Source organism: Sciurus carolinensis (assembly GCF_902686445.1).
Source record: "Sciurus carolinensis chromosome 14 unlocalized genomic scaffold, mSciCar1.2 SUPER_4_x, whole genome shotgun sequence".
Classification (NCBI taxonomy): Eukaryota; Metazoa; Chordata; class Mammalia; order Rodentia; family Sciuridae; genus Sciurus; species Sciurus carolinensis.
This window is the reverse complement of record NW_025920103.1, coordinates 143,055-150,550: the sequence shown is the minus strand read 5'-3', so window position 1 is coordinate 150,550 and position 7,496 is coordinate 143,055. Positions and strand designations below refer to the sequence as shown.

The 7,496-nt window shown below is 47.4% G+C and overlaps 1 pseudogene; it reads left to right on the top strand.

Moving 5' to 3' along the window:
- The first annotated feature begins 5,147 nt into the window (after nt 1-5,147).
- Nucleotides 5,148-6,159, top strand: LOC124973067 (doublesex- and mab-3-related transcription factor 1-like; annotated as a pseudogene).
- Nucleotides 6,160-7,496: the final 1,337 nt, after the last annotated feature.

Sequence of the window (7,496 nt, the reverse complement as noted above, 5' to 3'; positions counted from 1 at the left end):
CTTCAGGTACTCCACTATGGAGGTGATCCGTAAGTCCCCAAACAGCAATCAGTCCCCTCAAACTTGCCACCTATGTCCTGGTTAATCTTAGGTCCCATTGGTGATGGAAGTGAAATTGGTTCAGGTGAGGCTTTTGGGGGCTTCCATTTTGAAAGGGAGATAGCTCCCACTGGAAGACATCAGGTTACCTCATGGATGAACATCAGGATCTCTTTTATTGGTTACTTGCAGGGGTGGGATGCTAGTTGTCTAGATATGTGCTCACCTCAGGCATTTCACTCTGGGTGTGTGCAGGGCACCCTGGCCTCAATGATGCAAAGCTGACCCTGGTTGGGTGGCACACACCAAGTTCCTTTGCTGGTTCCATCAGGGAAGCTGAGGGGTTGTGTGTGCTACAGGGACCTATTGGGGCTGGTGGTTGAAGCAGGAGGTCAAAGCAAGTATACCATCAGCAGTATGGCATCAGTGTTTCTTGCTGGTTGTAAGCTGGGCCCCAAATATCACCCCCTATCCCCTCAGTGCTGGGATGTTGAGGCTATGCCAGCAGTGGATGCCTGGCCATCTCCTCCCATCTGCCTCCTGATCCTCTCAAGATGGCAGAAGCTATTAACAGGGAGAGTAGATATGGGTGCCAGTGGGGGCTGCTGCACTGGTGTCCCACATTCAGGCCCCAGGTGGGCTCTCAGAGTAAGATGAATGAATGTATCCCAAGGAGTAGAATAAGCAGTGTGTGATGTCATCAGAAAGGCACCTGGCACAGGGCAGGTGCCAAATATTTGCAATGGCATCTCATCAATGTGATCAGCAGTAAATATATGCTATTTTAATGAGTGTTCCCTACCTTCATCACCATTTATGCATGAGTTACAGAGAAAGGTACAGTCGGCTGGTGAGGGTTCACATGAGAGATGTGCACAAGGTTCCAGCCACACATAGCTCAAAGCCTCTGTTCTTCATCCCAGGGTCACTGTTGCTTTGGGGTGCAATGCATGTCTCACTCCAATGTTGCTGATTACCAGGACTTCATGTTGCAGGAAGAAGAGGAGGATGCTTTTTTAGACCAGAGAGATTTTCTTGTGTGATTCCCACCAGCTAGTGGAAGCAGGAGACAGGTCCTCAGAAGTCCAGAAGTTCATGGGCTCAGGTCTCAGATGCTAGTAGGTTCTCTAGATGCTCACTGCCTGCCAGGGCCTGGCTCAGCAGTCAGAGAACTGGGGACCAATTCATGTAGACTTCTCAGTTTGTGTGCAAGAGTTGATTTGACTTCTGCCTCTGGTGCTAGGAGATGCTGGGTGTTGAGAGCCCATCTTCTCTGGTGCTGGGCTTGGGCCATGGGCAGTGAACAGTATACAGACTTTGCAAGAACAGCTTCAAGAGAGGATCAAGACAGGTTGGGTCTTTTTTGTGGGACAAGGAGCTAATTAGAATGGTGTTTGGTACAGACCTATACAAGGGTTGGAAGATTCCTGAACAGGACGGAGCAGCTGAGCACATGAGCAGAAGATCAAGGTCATAGGCCAGGGGTTGAGGGTTACTTGGTGCCATGGAACCCATGGAAACCATCTGCAGGAGCAGAGTGTGTGGCAACCCTGGGCAAGGGTAGAAATAGGCAGCAGCTGGGTTTGCTGACCCTTCCATCAGGGTCCCCCAGGGGGATGAGAGAGAGTGGGGAATGTGGGCATTGGGCAGGAGAACCTGGGCTCTTTCCTCACAGTGCTGTTGTCCTGAGGGTGGTGTGGATGGGATGCATGATGGAACGCTGCCCCTCACACCAAGGTCAATAGACCTACCCTGGGCTGTCCTAGCTCCCACCTCCCATACCCAACCCTCTCAGGTCCCAGCTCCTGGACTCTGTGCAGTTTGGACCCCTGTCACCATCCTTGGTCTGACCCCACAAAGCCATTTCAGCCCTATGCAAGTTGTAACTAAGTATCTGTACTAATGATGACGTGGCCAATCACCGCACACTGCGATTCAAAGGTATCACTCCAGGTTCCATAGAAATATCACCCTAAATGATAACTTGTCATTTTTTCATTCTTCTTTCTAGGCAGGGCCATGTGGGTAAAACAACTTCTGGAGTTAATATTTTATTGTTCAGCAACCTTTATAGAAAGATTGTTAAAATGATTTTTCAGGGCTAGGAGGTTATTGCTTTTTCTTCTAACTTTTTCTCTTGCAGGCAGGGCTTTGTAGGTACCCCGGTTCCTGTGTTAGCAAGAGCTGTCATGTCAGGGGCTTGAGCCCAGTTCTCCAGTAGTGTGCAGGAATCATTGGTACCCTGGTACAACTCCTTCCTTTTCCTCACTTTCACCCAGCTTCTTCCACAACTGCCCCTTGGCCTCCTTCCTCATCTTGATTGGTGGACAATGGCTTCATTTATAATAAGTTTCATCAAATAATATTTGAAAGTAGAAAGATGTAGAAACTTAAGTGAGACATGACGGCAGGCTTTTGTTCCATTATGAGCAGCACATACAACCATTTTGGGAACCCAGCTTTGATGCTTCCCAAATTCCAACCCAGAGATCATGGTAAAGATGCAGATGAGGCTTGTGAGGCCAGGATACCAGGCAAAACCTGAAAATCTCTGGCAGTGCACAGTATGGAGCAGATGGGGGATCCATGAATCTATCATGCCACCAAGAAGAACGAAGGCAGTCAGGAACCTGCTGAGGCCTCCAGGCCCTGCAGGGAACAACCCTTCTTCCTGCCACCCTGAGTGTTCACTGGGTAGTTCAGGAAACCCACAGAGGAGCAGGACCAAGATTAGGCTGTCACACACTGCACTGTGAAGCAGCCCAATGACAATGAGGAGAGGCTTTAGCTTTGACTGCTTTAATTAGTGACTAATTTGCTACATAATTCCACTGGACTGTGGGAACTGGAATGTGCTCTCCATCTGAAGCAGCCACAACTATGCCCTTTGTGAAGTCTCAGCTGAGGGCCAGGTGGAACCAGCAACCACACACCAGCCAAAGGGTCACCTTGAGTTCTGAAAAGATGCTGTCAGAGAGCTGGCCTCTCTGTGGATTCCATGGCATTGCTGGAGATTTTCCTCAATCCTAACTTACAGCTGATGTGAGGTCCTGGGGCAAGACCTGGAGAGAGCAAGATGTGAACACTTGGAGGAGGCTGGACATTCTATATTTTCCAGAAAGTGAGGGTGGCACTCGGGAAGAGTGAGGTCCAAGGCAGGAGCAGGAGGAGCCTTATATTGAATGGGGTTTCTTCCTTGGAGGGGTGAGGGCAACACTGTCACCTACACACAGACACCAGGGACTCAAGGTGGAGATGAAGCAAAATCTACTTATTGTGCACAAAGCTTTTGGTTACATAGACGATGCAGCTGCTTACGTGAGGGGAGGCTCCTTCTGCATCAACCAATGAAAAGGTCATTGATTCCGCTTATTGTGAAAGTTCCCAAGGCTACAGGCAAGTATCACAAGTCCACTGGATGGTGTTCCAATCCAGCCTGAGTGGTGGGCCTTTGCTCACACCATTGACTCAGTGACTGCTGCCAAGTATGCCTGTGGGACATGACCTACACCTCTCTCCATGGCACTCCTGGCTACAGAGCCTCCTGTGCTGTAACTGGGATTCCTTCTTCTCATAGCCTTCCAGTGCCTTCAGCTCCTCACACCAGAGAGGTGGCCCATTCACAGGGGCATTGCTAGGGAGGTAGGCATGATGGTCTTGGGGTTCCAGTGCACTGGAGCTTATGTGGCTCCACAGTCTTGAGTGGCTGCACAGTCCTTGCAGAGACCTCAGACATGTTTCTCCAGTGAGATGTCTGGGCTGGGAATGGCCACAACCCCTTGAGAGGAGCAGATCATCCATGGGATATGACCCATGACTGATACAGAGAACAGTATTCCAGAGTTAAATACCCTGTGGTCTGTGAGTGAACTTGTACCCTCCTTCCACAAGCTATATTCTGCCCCAATTCACTGAATCAGGATCTCTTAAAGCAGGTGGATATTTGTCTTTGTAAAGTTCCCCAGGTGATGCTAATGCACAATAGCACTGCAGCTCAAAAGATTTATTCCACAACTGGTAAGAGGGCCAGGAAGGTGACTCACCAATGCCAATGGAGCCAGGTCTGGTACCCAAGTTTTCCAGGTGCCTCTCCAATCTTACATTACCCCCAATGACTGTCAGTCTTCTGCGACAAGGCTGCCCCACCCACCCCAACCTCCCTGGGCTTCCATCCTCACCAGGCCACAGGTGCTGAACTCTCTTGTGTGCCCATTGATGGCTGCTCTCTAACCTCCTTTGCATGGGAGAAAAGTGTTCATCACTCTGGTTTTATAATTGGACGATAGACCCACAATGCTGTAGACCACCATTTGTGAACAAGGCTGAGGGCCCCCCACAGGATCTGGAGAAACAGAGAAGTCAAGTTTCTTCCAGGGTAGAAGATGACAGTCTCATGGAAAGAAATCTACCTTGGAAGCAGGCAGGTGAGCATGCAGTCTGTTTTTGCATATGAGTGTTGGATCCTGGCCTTGCTGGACTTTTACTCACCTGTGAAATTAGGCTCCCTGTTGGCAGGGGTGATCTCTTGAGTTAACAGATGGGAAGGCACCTACTCTGTTATCATAGGTAGAATATTGCCTGTATGGTCATCAGGAGAGGTTAGGTTGCTGCTGTAACAAACACTCTCCAGCTCTCCATGAACAAACCAAGGCTTCATTTTTCCCACACATCAGATGTTGTAGGAGGGACTACAAGTGGGATTGGTTGATAGTTGACCCTGAGAATCAAGCTGCAGAATCTCCATCACCAATGCAGCATCAGGTTTCAGGTTCACAGTGACAGGGAAGAGAATGTTGGAGAACCACACACCAACTCTGAAGTGTTCTCCCCAGAAGCAACACATCATGACATTCACATGTATCATCTAGAGCAAGTCAAAGGGCACATATGACTTTGAGGGTAAGTTTTCAGAAGATGAGAATGAGAGGCCTTGGTGATCATGACCAACATGCATATGATGTAAGGGCTTAGCATCATCTGGGTGGCAAAGAGACACTGCCACACAGGACTGACTAGCAGCCAGGTTTTTCTTGGTCACACCAGGCCACCACCAATGGGAAGTTCTGTACAGAATGACCATGCCTTCTGAGTCCTTCATCTTTCACTAGATGGTCACTGAAAAGGGAGATTTTGGCTCCCATGCTGGGGGTAGTGTTAGGGGCGGCTCCAGCTCTGACTCCGGAGCATCGGACCGTGGAGCCTCCAGCAAGAAGTCTCTGCGGCTGCCCAAGTGCTCTCAGTACAGGAACCATGGCTATGCCTCACTTCTGAAGGGCCACAAATGCTTCTACATGTTTCAGGTTTGCCAGTACAAAAATTGCAACTTGATCACCAAGAGACAGCGTGTGATGGCTGTGCAGATGACTCTGAGAAGGCAGCAGGTGAAGGAAGAACTGGGCATCAGCCACCCCATCCCGCTGCAGTCAAGATGAGCTGCTTGTCAAGAGAGAGAACAATGGTGGAAACCAGTGCCTCATGAATGAGAGTAGCAGCTCTTCACAGCCGCCAGCAGCCAGAACACCCACAACGGTGGCCTCAGAGGGACGCATGGTCATTCAAGACATTCCTGCTGTCACCACCAGAGGGCACGTGGAGAACGCACCTGACCTGGTTTCAGACTCGACCTACTACAGCAACTTTATCAGCCATCTTTGTTCCCTTACTACAACAATCTGTACAACTATCCTCAGTACTCCATGGTCTTAGCTGCTAATGCCTCTTCTGGGGATGTGGGAGGTCCCCTTGAGGGATTCCCTGTGAAGAACAGCGTTTGGACCCTTCCAACACATTATGTGTCTGGTCAAACATGAAACAAGTGGCAGATGAAAAACTTGGAGAACCGCCATGCAGTGAATTCCCAGTACCGGAAGCATTCTTACTATGGGCCTCCTTCCTATCTGGGCCAGAGTGTGTCGCAAATCTTCACCTTGGAGGATGGCCCTTCCTACTCGGAAGCCAAATCAAGCATATTCTCACCAACCTGCAGTCAAGATTCTGGCTTGTTTTCCCTCTCCAGCAGCTCTCCTATTAGTAATGAGAGTACAAAGGGGGTTCTCGAATGTGAGTCTGCCTGAGTCCAGCAGATTCATGGTCGCTCCAGCCATCAAGGAGGATGAGTGAGTGGTGCTGGCTGCATTTGGCAGTTCACTTGGAAAAGCAGGCTTATTCCATTATCTACAGGGTTTGTTATTATTTTGCTCTTATTCATGCTGACTTAACAGTTGAGAATGTGTTTGGTTTGTACTCCTTAGAGTTTAGTCAAGAGGTAAAACACACTTGTAATAATTTAGAGTTCATGACTACCATCTTCAAGAATTAAGTGCTTTGCTCATGGAGTTTAAATAGTAGTGTCCCTCATTTTTTTTGACATTGGTTTACAAATGTAGTTTTCAGGAAATACAGTCAGTAATTTGTTCAAGTAAAACCATATATTTGTGTCTAAATTAGTCGTAATTAGTTTAACTTTGTTTTGAAAATGGAATATCTTAGGTGCTTTGATTTTTTTAAAGGTCAGTATTAAAACTGCAAGAATGTAAATTTAGACAAGTGCATGATCATGGGATAAAATAATTTTCTAAAAAATTATTTTAGAAATCTGCAGAAATAAATGGAATCTGCAGTGTAAATGGAAATATTATTTTTGTTTGCTATTGGATATAGCCATACCCACCCCTGACTCAAAACATAACTGAAGGATAGTGAGAAAAAATTACAGTCCTTTAAAATAGCTACTTTTTCTGTAAAGGGTAATTTGAAAACAACCCATTTAAAGTAACCCCAATGAGGTAAAGGTCCTAGGTGTTGTTTCTAGAATAATGAGTTTAACATACACACTCTTTGTAGTACAGGAAAAAAGCGGATGCAATCTAGACTATTTTGTAAACTTAGGTTGTAATTTGATTTGGAAATAAGTACATCTTTAAAAGTTATTTCAAATTTCTGAGTTCATTATTTTGTTAAAAATTGCTTATGGAGTAATTCCTTATGTAACAGAAGCTGTCCTGAAATAAAATTCATCTAAAAAAAAAGAAGAGGGAGATTTCCATTGAATCTGAGCAAATTCAATGATTTCCGCTGTCAAGTCTTGCTGCTGGAGGACAGTTCCTTCTCTCGGTTTCATAGCTCATACCATATTGCTAAGTGGCTTACATGTGTCAGCAGTAGTACTTACATAAGCAGTGGAATTTCAGGTACAACACAAGGAAGGCATCTCACTCCTCAGCATTACCTTTGACTTCAGTTGTGGGTTCACATCCTGGTTCCTGTGGTCACCCACAGTGAGCCCGTCCTTCAATCAAGCTCTGCAGAGGATCTCCAGCATGCTCACAGGGACCTGGCTATGGGACATATCATGTCTGCAGTAACTGCTGGGTCAGGAGGTCTACTGAAATTCCCACCCTCTTCACGGGGCGATCCAAGATGGCGGCCTAGAGGGAGACTGCACCCCCGGTCGCTCC